The sequence below is a fragment of the Lissotriton vulgaris genome, chromosome 3_1, assembly GCF_964263255.1.
Source record: "Lissotriton vulgaris chromosome 3_1, aLisVul1.2, whole genome shotgun sequence".
NCBI lineage: Eukaryota > Metazoa > Chordata > Amphibia > Caudata > Salamandridae > Lissotriton > Lissotriton vulgaris.
In genome coordinates, this window is record NC_141689.1 from 51,793,365 (window position 1) to 51,810,381 (window position 17,017).

The window sequence follows — 17,017 nt, forward strand, 5'->3', positions numbered from 1 at the left end:
CTAGAAATATTTGTATAATCTGTTTACAGGTATTTTAATTCTGTTGTGCGTTAGAACAAAATAACATCCTACAGCATTTCCGTGCACACTCTCTGTGGCCAGCAGCACTGGACATAGAGGGGCCTGGTTAGTGCAGTGCAGCTCAGCAAGTCACACTCCTGCACTGCACTGCGTGACAGGGCAGGAATGTGCTGTATTGACGGTAATATGGTACATTCCTGTCTGTTCCTCTGCTCTGGCGCTCTTTTGACTGCCTGGCACCGTCGCATGCCCCCCTGCATCATGGTTCAAGGGAGACTGCGTAGAATGCAAGGGACACCTTCCTGCACAAAAACAATCCTGAGAGGCGCGTTCTTCTTTCCATGTGTGGTACAGAGTGCCGCACACAGAGAAAGAGGAAGTTACAAGCAGAAATGAAGATATTTCTCCTAGTCCCGTCTCATCTGTGAGGCGTATATGTTTGGCGCATTTCCCGGTTTTCCAGTTCTGGTGAATCTGGGAACGCATCAGAAAGCATGGAAGTTGTGGGAGCACCCGCGCAACGCCCATGGAACGCCTGCCCAGGGCTGTGCAAGGCAACACAGCGATCTGCACTGCGCTGCCTCGCTCCAGATTGATGGAACCACTCAAAGACACGCAGAGTGGCCTTGCATTGCTACTTAAAACTGACTTAAGGCTTGTGACGCTCTTGCTCCACCTCGTACATAGGCCCCATATCTCTCTTTACAAAATCCTGTCACTTTGTAGTCAGAGAATAAAAAGTAAACACCAATGTCCCTGCTAAAAAATATACTGCATTTTGTTAGGTGACATAGCCTGACATTTGACTTCTGTCTTTAAATGCACTCAAATGTGGCAAAATAAAGACATTTAAAAAGAATATTCATTAAGCATTCACCTTCTGGACTCTAGCAGGGTTATTTTTGGGGGTGCTGCAGCACCCCTCTGCACTCCTTCCAGCGCCGTTGTACAAAGACCCGCGATCTATGGATGCATCATAATGCAGTAATGGACGCAGACAGAAATTTACACTCCACAAATTGATTAGTGGCCTGATAGTCATCAGGGCCCCAGGGGCTGCTGGGATATGCAGGCATGGGCAGGCTGAGGACCCTTAACAGGAAGTTACCTCTGCAGGATTCACGGCTCCCCAAGGCTATGGGAGTCAAGGCGCAGCCTAAGACGCCCCAAGGTAACTCAAACCACCACACGAACTGCTGCGAACACAGAAAAAGGCGCGGTCCTACCTAAGACGATACCCGACAACACGCGCAGCCGTGGGGGTGAGTGTTGGAAAGCTCTGGTATGCACCCTAACACCATTGATTTCTGTAGTGAATAGCTTATCAATCAGACTTGTGCAGTTTGCCCACTCTGAACAGGGTCTAACTTCATTGGGATGGTTACAGGAGCAAACATTCAAGAGTTACATCTTTTAGGGCAAATGACAGGCCACTATGGCAGTGACTGTGGTGTATAGTCTCAATATTGTATAACATTGTAGTTCGCTAGTGGAGGAATATAGCAGCTTTTAGAAACCCTATACTCTTGTTGGTCCAAGCCGTGTGCTATGTCAGTGCTTAATTTGAACCGGCGGTTTCCGGTGCTTGCCACAGGCAAGTAATTTTCTACACCAGCACTAACATCAGCAAACCACTTGGTGGTGGTATCTGTCTAATTTTGAGATCAGAACAAACACAAAGTCTAACAATTCAAAATACATTAAAATTTGACATTTCAGACTATTCCACGCCATTCTTATAGCTGTGGGTGGCCTGGAATGGTCTGGATTGACACACCTGTAGTAGTGCAAGGGTTAGTAGTTGTGTTGGTACTGTTTTTGGCAGCGCTCGCAGAGGCAATGGGTGGTCCAGGCTGCAGAGGCTGCCAGAGATTCGCTCGGGTACTTACCTTTTTCAAAAATTACGCAGTGACTATTCCAGCTAATGAGTGTAGAAAGATCTACATTCAGCTGGGAGAAACATAAGCAAAGGACTGAATGTTGCAGGTGAGGGTTTACACAGACAGTCATTTACCCTTGGACACGCTCTTGTGTCCAAGGGCGTTCTTAACATAGCAATACTTTAATTAAATCAGAGATGGCTGGGCCAATAAGCCCAATGTGGGATAGTGCAGGTGCACACCTTAGTTGAGGCGTTTTAGTTTAGCTTAAAACAAAATGTTTAGGATAATTAAGGGAGTGTGGGAAAGAGTTGCGTGTTACTCCCTTTATATATGGAAAAGGACCCTACTTTCCCATTTTTTAAAATCAACAAAATAAACTGTGGGGACACCCACCGTTGAGAGAGTGCACAGCCAAAGGACTTAATGTCTCAAACCAAGTTTTTCATGTGTATCAACAAACAATGGTAACAAATGCTCAAGGGCAATGCAATTCATTTGAAGTTATCAGTTTTAGTAAATATTTCAACAATGATGCATGTGCAAACAATTACAAACATTATTTGCATACCACTTCTCATGGGTTAAGATAAAACAGTTTGGTATTATGTGATCGTGTGAGAACATAAGCATATACATAAACATTTGACTTCATGTAGATAATACGCTTTTTCAGAGGTCCCAATGCATTTCGGGTTTACTACAGAAACCCTTCGTCAGGGGAAATCAGTTCGGACGAGAACTCCTTCATACTTTGGGTAAGCCCGCTGCACTTACCGCTCATTTCTAACTCCGATATTTACTTGTACTTTAATATCAGCTATGTTATTTTCTGTAGAGAGCCACACACTTCCAGCCATATCCACAGACTACCTCGCAAGGGAGTTCTTGAGTATTTTTTCAGGCAAACTGTCTATCGTTTATCACCTATTTTACCTTGGGTTATGACACTTTTGACACGTACTGTTCTCGTAATGCAGACCTAATTCGCACAGGGGTTTCTATACACTCAATTAATTACCTACTATTGGTTTGGTATCTTCCATGCACCTGAGCACATTCCCTTCTTTCTTCTTTAAAAAAAACCCACCACAAGCACTAATTCGGGTGCAAATCCTACATGCAAAGCAGTATATTCACTGCATATTGTTGTGTTTTAGATTACTGTGGATGTTTGCTTATTCATGAAGATCATCATAATCATAGAACTGATTTCCCCTGACGAAGGGTTTCTGTAGTAAACCCGAAATGCATTGGGACCTCTGAAAAAGCGTATTATCTACATGAAGTCAAATGTTTATGTATATGCTTATGTTCTCACATGATCACATAATACCAAACTGTTTTATCTTAACCCATGAGAAGTGGTATGCAAATAATGTTTGTAATTGTTTGCACATGCATCATTGTTGAAATATTTACTAAAACTGATAACTTCAAATGAATTGCATTGCCCTTGAGCATTTGTTACCATTGTTTGTTGATACACATGAAAAACTTGGTTTGAGACATTAAGTCCTTTGGCTGTGCACTCTCTCAACGGTGGGTGTCCCCACAGTTTATTTTGTTGGGCCAATAAGCCTACAGTGAGAGCCAAGCCTAGGTTCAGAATTGTATGAGTCCAGCCCGGAAAACGTAACAAGCATCAGGTAAAAATAGGATACAATCTCTTCAAAAAACCAAAATTGTATTTTCGTAACCTGCAGAAGTGTTTCACCTTATCACATCAGATTGTATCAGTCCATTAGGGAGGCATTTATTATAAGTGAGGTCTGAGAAGCCATGTTTGATCCCAGATTTTCTGGGTTCACATTGTGTAGTCCAGTCCCTAAATGGGCACCTCTTTCGCTCTCCTGTTTAACATAATAAGTTAAAAACTTGTAACTTAGGGCTAGATGTAGGTAAATTAGATTTACCGATTCATAAATACCGAATTTTACCGATTCGGTATTCATGAATGGGTAAATCTAATGTAGGTAAACATTCGGTATCAAATACCAAATCGGTAGGATTCGCTATTTACCGATTCGGTAATTACCGAATCAGTATTTGCCATTGATTCCTATGGGCCTTGAAGCCCATAGGAATCAATGGCAAATACCGATTTGGTAATTACCAAATCGGTAAAAATACTAAATTGCCAAAGGGGAAAGGGTGTCACTTTGACACCCTGTAGCACCCCTGTTTCTGGCCTGTGTGCCATGTGGCACACATACATGCCCTAAGGGCATATTACCTATTCGGTAATTAGTCTAAGGGTATGTATGTGTGTCACATGGCACAGGTGTACATGCACAGATGTGCTTGTACACAGGAATTTGTTATTTACCACCCAATAGTATTGGGTGGTAAATAACGAATTCTTAAGGGCCTGTGGCACTGTTTACTGTGCCACCTACATCTGGATTTACATAATCGGTAAATTTACCGATTCTGTAAATCTCAAGCCCCCTACATGTCAAACACCAAATACCGGTCGGTAACGGCTGAAATCTGCCATTGGCCACCGATATTTGGGGCCCGATGTAGGTAAATCCCATTTACCGAATTTGAAATACCGAATTTTACCGATTCGGTATTTCAAAATCGGTAAATGGGATGTAGGTCCCAACATCTGGAATCGTTACCGATTCCTTACAAATTCGGCATTTACCGATTCGGTAAATACCGAATCGGTATTTGCTATTGAATCCATTGGGGCCTTTGAAGCCCATAGGATTAAAGTCAAATACCGAATCGGTATTTACCGAATCGGTAAATACCGAATTTGGCAAGGGTGCAGGGGGTGTCACTTTGACACCCTCTAGCACCCCCAAAATGGGCATGTGTGCAATGTGGCACACAGACATGCCCTCAGGGCATGTCTGTCTGTCACATGGCACATGTGTGCATGCACAGATGTGCATGTACACAGGAATCTGTATTTTACCATGGATTTGTATTCCATGGTAAAATACCGATTCTGTAAGCCATGTGCTGATGGAACATTGGCTACCTACATTGCATTTTCGGTAATTATTACTGATTCGGTAAATTTACCAATTCAGTAATGATAACGATTCGGTAAAATTTCCGAAAATGTGCCCCTACATCTCGATAGCCCTTTACCGATCGGAAACGGCCGAAAATCGGTATTTTCGGCCGATTCCAATCGGTAAAGGGCTACCTACATCGGGCCCCAAGTCTCCTACATCTGGCCCTAAGTCTTTCCGCACGATGATATATTGTGGATGGCAGGCAGAAGAAGTCACATATTTGAAGAGTCTATTTGAAATTAAAACATTATGTTTAAATCTCATTGTAATAATTGCCCTGCCATTCATAGAGCCATCCTCGGGAGGCAGAGCCTGGATTTTTGAACCTCAAACACACTGTTGCAGTCGGCAAAACAATGTCTCTTTTGTCCACGGCACCAAGCCCTGGAGGCTCCACCTACCGATGGATGGCAGCACAACCAGGGCTGCGACAGCTGAGCTGACCAGAAACTGAAAGATCTGCCAGGCAGGCATTTCACTCACAACCTCTTACAAATCACCATGAATTCTGCCCCTCATGAGATGGGTAAAGTGCCACTGCCTGCCTTCCATTCAGACAGCAATGTGCAGGCGGGAGGCGGGTTTGTTATTTTAGACTCCAGCAGGGTGATAACAAAGGCCAAACTTGAGGGGTGATCAACCCTCCTTTTGTTTGAGTTTCGTGGCTGGGAGCAGTCAGGAGTCTCACACCTAGACTCACAAGCAGTGGAGTGGAAACCAAGCTCACACCTTTTGAGCACTTCACACACACTTAAGAGAGGCAGCTTTTCACTTTGTTCAGTCCCAGTTAAGGAGTTATGTAGGACTGTAAGAATGTCAGATGTGTTTGTCTTTTAGAGTATTTACACAAAGTCAATTGCATTTATATAGCGCTTACTTCCCATGAGGAGGCGCTGTAATAATTCAAATACCACAATGTTTTCTTGTACAGCACTGCTCGCCTCAATGCAGGCTGTCGGAGCGTTTTACATCACATGTGCATATTACAAATACAATGAAACATATTAGTGTGTAGATCAATGTACAGGACGTGTTACATAAAAAAGTGGAGGTGTTACAAGGTGTAGAAGTCACAGGTCATGTTCCATAGCTCACAGCGGTACATTTGAAGGATTGCAACGCAGCTGCAAATAACATAAGGATCTCTGTGTCCAATGGAGTAACCTACTTACCTATCTACGCAACATAACACATGTCATTAACATGTTACATGGTGAGCTTTGCTTCTTTCAGTCAAAACTGGGGCTAGATAAAACACAGATCTTTCCAGCAAGTGCAATAGCCTCCTCAGTTATCTTACCATCAGTAGTCACTCCGATTACTAGGGATATACAGATTTCTGTCTTTTATTGTCCATGGGTTTGGCAATTGCGTGCTGCGGGCATAAAGTGCTTCAAGGCCCGTGCGGGGTGGCTGCAGGCGGTATCTTGGTCTGTGAGATTCGTGGGAGTGACTCTTACATTTCCTAACTGAACAAGTGGCATTGCAGAGCCGATTCTGGGACCCCAGGCCCTACTACCAAGCTAATAATGCATTTATTTGGGGGGGAGGGAGTCTCACGACCGAAACACCCCCTGAAGCAGCGAGTCTGGGTCGCAAACACAATATAAATGCAACTACATTACAATAACAGATGCACTTTCAGAGAATATGCGGCAGAACTGAAGGAGCGCTGCGAAAGAGCGCGTGCGGCGCGAGCCGGAGCCCCGTGGGCGGGAACAAATTAATATTCACAAATACCAGAACCTTCCCAAAGCAGGAGGCGCCTCCATGAGACCTGTGTGTTGCGTCTCCTTCCCATGGTAGCGGCGGCTGTCACATTCCCTGGCCCTGCACGCTGGGCGGGCTGAATGTTAACATGGGTGTGCAAAAGTGTCGTGTAAATTGACCCATCTGAACCCGCCGTCGGCAGCGGAGCCTCGACGGTGGGCCCCGAGGGTCAGACGGCGAGACCGAGCCCAGACTCCAGAACTGGGCTGGGAAAAGACTGCTGCTGCTGCTCAGGTGAATAATGTCTGCTGGTCCTCAGGCTGCTAGTGAACGTCAGCATGAACGATTTAGGGCAGATTTACAAGCCCCTTGCGCCACTTTCGCGTCATTTTTAACATGGAAAAAGTGACTCAAAAGTGGCGCAAGGGGCTTGTAAATCTGCCCCTGACTGTCCACCACCTAAGGCCCTGATGCCCCCACGCTGTTCACGCACGGGCAAGAGAAATCAAGATAACACGGCGATGCTGTCCAGAAACTGGACATAACGTTTGGAAATTGGCCCCATAACGAAATGAACTCCCACCCAGCATTACAACTGATCTGGTCAGTCTCGCTTACGTACCGTACACGGCTCCCCTGAGCACCCACTCACCTCTCAGATCCCAGGCAGAGAGAGGTCGGCTCCGTACCCTACAAGGCTCACCTGAGCACCCACTCACCTCTCAGATCCCAGGCAGAGGGAGGCCGGCTCCAGGGCCCCGAGCCACGCGGAGCCCCTCACTGTTCACCCCTGATAGGAAGAGGCACGGAGCTCTCGGGGTGAGGGGGAGGGGATGGGGTCTGCCAGAGGCTGCAATCTCTAGCTCTTATAGGGCCGGCTGATAGGATAATTACAGGGGTCGCATATGTCCTATAGGACGTGGAGGTGGTTAATGGCACAGGCCGCAATTATGTGCTCCTTAAAGAAAATAACAGTCTCAGCCCCCCAATTTACTCCAGAACTCCTAGGAGAGGAAAAAGGGAAACAACATGTTTACTTTCAAACCCCAGAGGTCAACCTGTCCCCGCCCCCTCCCATGTCCCCGCCCCTCTGCCCCAGCGCCGTCCCTTTGCTGGAGCCTTATTTCCCTGAAGTTTGTTCCAAGAATAGCGCGGCGCAGAAGGGTCCCCCCTTTAACTCTTTGGGAACTGTCCATACTTCATCTCCATTGCTCCACCCCCATGTTAGGATGACATCACACCATCACGTGCCCTGGCAGGCAGGGCCCTGCAGGGCACGGGGCTCGGCTCACAGGGAGAGGCAGGCAATGTTAGACTTTTTGGGAAACCTTCACACACTTGTAGGGGTGCCCGGGGATCTGTTCCACTTTAGATATAGTAGGGCATTCGTTTGTGCTTCTGAATCACTTCAGGCATTTGATGCCACTTGACGGGCCATATAGGACGTTACTGTGGATTTACAGCTCAACTCTGACACTTTATGGGCCACACGTGATGTTATTGTGGTTGTACAGCTCACCTCTTGCATTTTATGGGTCACACGTGATGTTATTGTGGTTGTACAGCTCACCTCTCGCACTTTATGGGTCACACGTGATGTTATTGTGGTTGTACAGCTCAACTCTGACACTTTATGGGCCACACGTGATGTTATTGTGGTTGTACAGCTCACCTCTCGCACTTTATGGGTCACACGTGATGTTATTGTGGTTGTACAGCTCAACTCTGACACTTTATGGGCCACACGTGATGTTATTGTGGTTACACAGCTCAACTCTGACACTTTATGGGCCACGCATGATGTTATTTTGGTTGTAGAGCTCACCTCTTGCATTTTATGGGTCGCACGTGATGTTATTGTGGTTGTACAGCTCAACTCTGACAATTTATGGGCCACACATGATGTTATTGTGGATGTACAGCTCACCTCTCGCACTTTATGGATCACACGTGATGATATTGTGGTTGTACAGCTCAACTTTGACACTTTATGGGCCACACGTGATGTTATTGTGGTTGTACAGCTCAACTCTGACACTTTATGGGCCACGCATGATGTTATTTTGGTTGTAGAGCTCACCTCTTGCATTTTATGGGTCGCACGTGATGTTATTGTGGTTGTACAGCTCAACTCTGACAATTTATGGGCCACACATGATGTTATTGTGGATGTACAGCTCACCTCTCGCACTTTATGGATCACACGTGATGATATTGTGGTTGTACAGCTCAACTTTGACACTTTATGGGCCACACGTGATGTTATTGTGGTTGTACAGCTCAACTCTGACACTTTATGGGCCACGCATGATGTTATTTTGGTTGTAGAGCTCACCTCTTGCATTTTATGGGTCGCACGTGATGTTATTGTGGTTGTACAGCTCAACTCTGACAATTTATGGGCCACACATGATGTTATTGTGGATGTACAGCTCACCTCTCGCACTTTATGGATCACACGTGGTGATATTGTGGTTGTACAGCTCACCTCTTGCACTTTATGGGTCACACGTGATGTTATTGTGGTTGTACAGCTCAACTCTGACACTTTATGGGCCACACATGATGTTTTTGTGGTTGAACAGCTCAACTCTGACACTTTATGGATCACACGTGATGATATTGTGGTTGTACAGCTCAATTCTGAAACTTTATGGGCCACACGTGATGTTATTGTGGTTACACAGCTCACCTCTTGCACTTTATGGGCCACACGTGATGTTATTGTGGATGTACAGCTCAACTCTGACACTTTATGGGCCACACGTGATGTTATTTTGGTTGTACAGCTCACCTCTGCACTTTGTGGGCCACACGTGATGTTATTGTGGTTGTACAGCTCAACTCTGACAATTTATGCATCACACGTGTTGATATTGTGGTTGTACAGCTCCACTCTGACACTTTATGGGTCACACGTGATGTTATTGTGGTTGTACAGCTCAACTCTGACACTTTATGGGCCACACATGATGTTATTTTGGTTGTACAGCTCACCTCTTGCATTTTATGGGTCGCACGTGATGTTATTGTGGTTGTACAGCTCACCTCTTGCATTTTATGGGTCGCACGTGATGTTATTGTAGTTGTACAGCTCAACTCTGACAATTTATGGGCTACACATGATGTTATTTTGGTTGTACAGCTCACCTCTTGCATTTTATGGGTCGCACGTGATGTTATTGTGGTTGTACAGCTCACCTCTCGCACTTTATGGATCACACGTGATGATATTGTGGTTGTACAGCTCAACTTTGACACTTTATGGGCCACACGTGATGTTATTGTGGTTGTACAGCTCAACTCTGACACTTTATGGGCCACACATGATGTTATTTTGGTTGTAGAGCTCACCTCTTGCATTTTATGGGTCGCACATGATGTTATTGTGGTTGTACAGCTCAACTCTGACAATTTATGGGCCACACATGATGTTATTGTGGATGTACAGCTCACCTCTCGCACTTTATGGATCACACGTGATGATATTGTGGTTGTACAGCTCACCTCTTGCACTTTATGGGTCACACGTGATGTTATTGTGGTTGTACAGCTCAACTCTGACACTTTATGGGCCACACATGATGTTTTTGTGGTTGAACAGCTCACCTCTGCCACTTTATGGGCCACATGTGATGTTATTGTGGTTGTACAGCTCACCTCTTGCACTTTATGGGCCACACATGTAATGTAAATGTATAGGCATTTATATAGCGCACTACTTACCCGTAGGGTCCCAAGGCGCTTCGACCGCTGCGAAACCCTTCCTGGCTTCCCTGAGAGATGGTCCCTTAATGGGTATCTCCAGGGTGAGACCAGGCATCCCCGGCGGTCTGGTGGGGCCGTTAGTGAAGATGAGGCAAGCTAATGCCCAGAGTTGCCGAGTGTGATCGCTGATCAGAGTGGGCACCGAGGCGAGAGAATTATCGAGTCCGCTGACCCTGGTCCAGAAACCTGCCGCGCCGGGAATCGAACCCTGGTCCCGGGCCGTCCTCTGCTCTCGGGTCTGCCGCCTCTAACCAGTGAGCCACACTACTTCACTAGCCACACTACTTCACATGATGTTATTGTGGTTGTGCAGCTCACCTCTTGCCATTTATGGGTCACACGTGATGTTATTGTGGTTGTACAGCTCAACTCTGACACTTTATGGACCACACATGATGTTATTGTGGTTACACAGCTCACCTCTTGCACGTTATGGGTCACACGTGATGTTATTGCGGTTGTACAGCTCAACTCTGACAATTTATGGGCCACACATGATGTTATTGTGGTTGTACAGCTCACCTCTCGCACTTTATGGGTCACACGTGATGTTATTGTGGTTGTACAGCTCACCTCTTGCACTTTATGGGTCACACATGATGTTATTGTGGTTGTACAGCTCAACTCTGACACTTTATGGGCCACACATGATGTTATTGTGGTTGAACAGCTCACCTCTTGCCCTTTATGGGTCACACGTGATGTTATTGTGGTTGTACAGCTAAACTCTGACACTTTATGGACCACACATGATGTTATTGTGGTTACACAGCTCACCTCTTGCACTTTATGGGTCACGCGTGATGTTATTGCGGTTGTACAGATCAACTCTGACAATTTATGGGCCACACATGATGGTATTGTGGTTGTACAGCTCACCTCTCGCACTTCACGGGTCACACGTGATATTATTGTGGTTGTACAGCTCACCTCTTGCACTTTATGGGTCACACGTGATGTTTTTGTGGTTGTACAGCTCAACTCTGAAACTTTATGGGCCACACATGATGTTATTGTGGTTGAACAGCTCACCTCTGCCACTTTATGGGCCACACATGATGTTATTGTGGTTGTACAGCTCACCTCTTGCACTTTATGGGCCACACATGATGTTATTGTGGTTGTGCAGCTCACCTCTGCCACTTTATGGGCCTCATGTGATGTTAGTGTGATTGTACAGCTCACCTCTTGCCCTTTATGGGTCACACGTGATGTTATTGTGGTTGTACAGCTCAACTCTGACACTTTATGGACCACACATGATGTTATTGTGGTTACACAGCTCACCTCTTGCACTTTATGGGTCACACATGATGTTATTGGGGTTGTACAGCTCAACTCTGACACTTTATGGGCCACACATGATGTTATTGTGGTTGTACAGCTCACCTCTTGCACTTTATGGGTCACACGTGATGTTATTGTGGTTGTACAGCTCAACTCTGACACTTTATGGGCCACACGTGATGTTAGTGTGGTTGTACAGCTCACCTCTGCCACTTTATGGGCCACACGTCATGTTGTTGGGGTTGTACAGCTCACCTATGGCACTTTATGGGTCACACATGATGTTATTGTGGTTGTACAGCTCACCTCTGCCACTTTATGGTCCACACGTCATGATATTGTGGTTGTACAGCTCACCTCTGCCACTTTATGGGCCACACATGATGTTATTGGGGTTGTACAGCTCACCTCGGCCACTTTATGGGTCACACGTGATGTTATTGTGGTTGTACAGCTCACCTCTTGCACTTTATGGGTCACACGTGATGTTATTGTGGTTGTACAGCTTAACTCTGACACTTTATGGGCCACACATGATGTTATTGTTGAGGAAAAGTGCCCTTCCTGTTGGCATGTATTTTGTGTCAGGACTCCATTATTTTTGCATTGCCATTTCGTGTCAAACACCTCTGCACGACCCTCCTGGTCATTTCTGCTGATGTCTGATGAAATTCTAACTGTCACGACCACCCTGCCCTTCCTGCTCCTTGCGGTTGAGCCAATTACGTAAAAGGGAACAAAGAATTGGCCTCACCACCCTAGGACTGAACTCCTGAACCCATCAACCCTGTTTCACGCCACCGTCCCAGAACTTGTTTCTTTCACATATCCTGTTGTTCAAGATCTGTCTGTTCTTGTACGTACACATCCTGTTTTGCAAGACCTGTCCGCAATCTTTTGTACCATCTGTTGCAGCCCCCGTCCAGCCTGAACAAAGAATGGTGTAACTGCATTTTGATTCGGGGCGCCAGGCCCCCACCCAAACTGGTTTCTTAAGGTGGGAAATGTGTATATAAGGCCTGTAAGCTGAGCAGTGAAGCAGCAGCCTCCTCTGTCTTGTCTCCGACGAGCTTGGGACTCTGTTCCATAGCCCGGGCTATTCGAATAAAACTTGGTTACTCCTGCAGACAAAGGCTCCTGTGTCTCCTTTTTCTATATAAGGAGGGTATGGAAGACTTGGGCGGTTCCCCCACCACCAAGACACAGTAAGTGGGTATAACCGGTTCTTCAAATGGCACCCAAACAGGGATTCCACGAGCACGAAGGTCAGGCCCGGTGGATGTGAGGAGGTGTACGGAGAGACTCCGATGGAGGTACCCTACCCGAGGGATTCTTGCAGTCCGGTAGCCGAACGACTCGCCTGCTGTTCCTCCCCACCCGGTCTGGGCCACATGACTGCATCCTCGCTGGAGTCCCTCAACAAAGTGATTTCTGGAACAGGACACAGCCCTACATCTGCAGAAGAGGACTGCCCCTGTCAGGTAAGGGTGGACTGATCACCCACCGAGTCTGTATGATTCTGCTGTTATTGACTTTTGCAAAAGCCAAGCTAGCGAGTTCAGTTTTTGAAACCAGCTGTTGTCTGTTATCTGTTTACAAGCATGCCGGCCAGTAGTACGTTTAAGAAATTATGTTGTTCTATGTGTGTGCAGGACTCCCAGCTGGAGGCGGCCTGTCCGCTTCCTCCAAAGGGGACCCCTTGGTCACACCATGTATACTTATCATGGTCCTTCTGCTCTAATGTTTTCCCCTTTTTGGACCAAATGCACTAAACATAGTAACTCAGAATTACAATGGCCGCCTTATGGGTCTTTTGACCCGCAAGTTCTGGCAAATCTAGAGGAACAGTTATTAAAACGAAAGATTCGTCCCTCAATGTTTGAGTCTGTCAGGTTGTGGAGGAAGGAAATTGAGCAGAGAGCAAAGAAGGAAAAGGCACTAGAAAGGAAACGGGAGCGGATGTCAATGGCTGACCATGCTAGTGAGCACTTACAGGACCGAATGGAAAAATCTGTAGAGATAGCTGATAGGGAACATAGGGCGTGGGTACAGAACTGCTAACCGGCCCGTGAAGACAAAGGAAAAGGCTTTATGGAAGGGGGATAAGAGGACGATTTCCTGCTCGATACCATGTTGGAAAGTCCTCCTGCTTATGCCCCCATGTACCCTGCACTGACACCCCCTGCCCCGCATGCAGCTGCACCAGCCGTGCTGCACACCCCTTCCCCAACTGCCCCTCCTACTGTTCCCCAGTCACACCGACCCCCCCTATTTTGCCACCTATGACACCGACTGCACACACTGCCCCTGTCCTCGCCACGGGAATAACAACGAGTCCCCATCAGCCCAATCCCTGCAGCTTTACCCCTTCCCACCCTTCCCTTTTTCCCCGTGGTCTACGGTTAAGCAGGATTTATATAGACGATTGAATTCCCCCAGACTGGCTTCCTTGCGCTCTGCAGTCAGCTTTTCGTCCCTTCGAGAAGATGACCTGCAAAAACAACAGTGTGAATGTTGGATAAATAGCGGGAATATTTTTCCATTTAAAGAAATATGGTCCACCTTTTCCCAATGGACGATTATGGAACAGACCACCTGGGCTGAGTACATGTGTACCTTGGTTATGCAGAGATTCGAGACTTCATTTATGCAGATACCCGCTGGATTAGTGGACCTCAGGTCACAAATAAAAAGAGGTGATGTGCAGGGAGAGGGGATGTTTGGCACTTTATCTGCTTTGATAGCTTACTGTGATATGACCACCTTCCCCAAACCTCCTCTAGAGACAGGTATGCCAATGAGAGAGGCTGCCTCTGTCTTTGTTAACGGACTCACCGATGCCCATAGTAATGGCCGAGGGCCTGTTGAAGCCCACTGGCATAGGCTATGGATTCATGTCTCTTGGAAAAGGTCAGAGGTAATGCAGTTGAAAGGGCAGTTACCGGATCATCATAAAAATCCGGCTGCCTTTTACAAAGAATTAGGCCAGATAATATCTAGCTGTTCCGCGCTACTGCAGGAGCGCCTAGCGTGTGGGTAGGTTTGCAAGCTCTGGCTGCATGCACGATAGGTTACCATACCTTACTGTGCTGCCCCACGGGAACAGACTGCGGGGCCCTTTAGGGTCACCCCACTATCGCAAAACCACTAGGCCTGCACCCTTACAGACCCAGAGAGGTTGTATTTACTCCTTTTTTCTTTTCTTTTCACTGTGTAGTACTGTTAACTTGAGGTCCTGAGGAATTGCAAATTAAGCAAGAAACATGTCGACCTGACCAGAGGGTTTGAGGTAGTTCCACTGTGCCCCTTACAGTCTCTACCTCCCCTCCCACCTTTTAACCAAGGGAATCAGTCACGCGAATAAATGTCCTTGTGAATTGATTCACCTTTTTTAAATCACTATCCCCGCACGACTACACCTTCACCTTACCCCTCACACGCACACAACCATTGGCTGGAACAAAAGAACTCCGACAAAGAGCGCCTTTTAGGCACCCGTCAGACATTGCAGCGCCAGTCTGACGAGGAGCAAGAGGCCAATGATGAAGCTTGACATCTAACTCGCTGGGTGTGTGAGGCCTCTCAATTCCAACAAGGGAGCTTTCTGTTCCCTGCCTCTACTCTCCTAATATACATACACACACACTCCTACTTCTATGTTCTCGGGGAACTTTGTACCTTCTGCATTTAATGATTGACTGGACATGTACACTGGACCCCGCTAAATATTGTCCAGAACTGGTTCCCCCTATTTGTACCGAATATCTACTGGTACACTTATTCTTGAAGACATCGACTTGCTCTTTGGTATGGCCATTCCTACTGAAATTTGGGATACAATTTGACATACTGATCATGAAGTAGAGCTGGGAGGTAAATGGGCTAATCTGGAAGCTATGGAACACGCAAGGGCAGGGGGGACTAAGCCAGAAGCTGCTATCCTGACTTTGCCCTGTAAAATAATAACACTTATGAAAACATTTTTGCCAGAAACAGTCATTAAATTGGATAAGATAAATGACTGTAGGCAACGAAAAGATGAAAGTGTGGCTGACTTCTTTACCCGTTTTGAAACAGAATACAAGAAACATAGTGGCTTGAACCCCCGGATCTCAGTCTCTAGGCCAGTATTTGTCGATAAGTTTGTCAGCAACTTGCTTACTGAGATTTCCGCCAGGCTCAAGAAGGTTGAGAGTACATGGTCTGCCCAGACTATGACTGGTATCTTGGCTATGGCACAATATCACAAGAATAGGGAGAATGAAGATAGAGAAAAGGAAAGTAAGAGGGCTAGGTATCTTAAGAGTATGGTACTTCTACAGCAGGCTTACCCTCCCCTGGGTCCCCATGCCTGCGCGAATTTCAGACCACAGCCCCAACCCCCTCCGAGGGCTCGCCAGTCTACCTCCTCAGGCCCTCAATGCACGGGGGCCCTCCAAACAGATCAGGTACGGCCATTGGATAGATGAGTGTCCCGTATTAGCTGAAAACATCCGAACAGGGAAGACTAGGCCTCGTGCTCTTACGGAGGGGAGGCCAACTAGGGACCAAGGCTCGCACCGTCTGCAGGACAAAGAGCATAGATCGAGGGATGACGCCCCTGTCCAGCAATGCCCGGCCAATATGTTTGATGGATACGAAGCAACACGCACTTATTACAATGATGATTATGATGAAGTTGATGAGACAGGGTTCTATCAAGCAGAGGACAGCCAGGAAAAGGATATAACTAGAGTGCAAATTCCAGTGGATCAAAGTGGCCCATATGTTCAAATGTCAGTTGTGGGGAACGATCAGAATTTTCTTCTGGATACTGGGGCCACCAGGTCTTCTATTGCACGTCTGTCAGTCCCGGAGGCACCCCTTTCTGGCAACATGAATGTCTCCCTGGGTTTTGCAGGAACACCCCTGACCAGCCCTGTCTCTGAAGCCCTTCCTCTCGGTATTGCCCCCGCACATGTTGACGCTCCCTTGGTCCTCACTACAGGTTGCAGTGAAGACTTATTAGGCCTGGATTTACTGAAAGCTCTGTATGCGACCATATCATGTAGTCCCCAAGGTGTATCCCTAACAACAGCCTCCTATATGTATCTGTCCGGTCCCCTCCCACCAGAGTTGCAGTCTTTACCTTCCTCCCTCTGGGCATCATCAGACAATGATGTCAGCTGTCTCAATATACCCCCGCATGTGGTACGTATTCAGCCCGGCGCCATCCTTCCCCGCCTTCAACAGTATTGACTGCCCGCGGAATGAGAAGCGGCCCTCTTAACAATAATATCTGAATTGATGGACCAGGATGCAGTGGGGGAAACATGT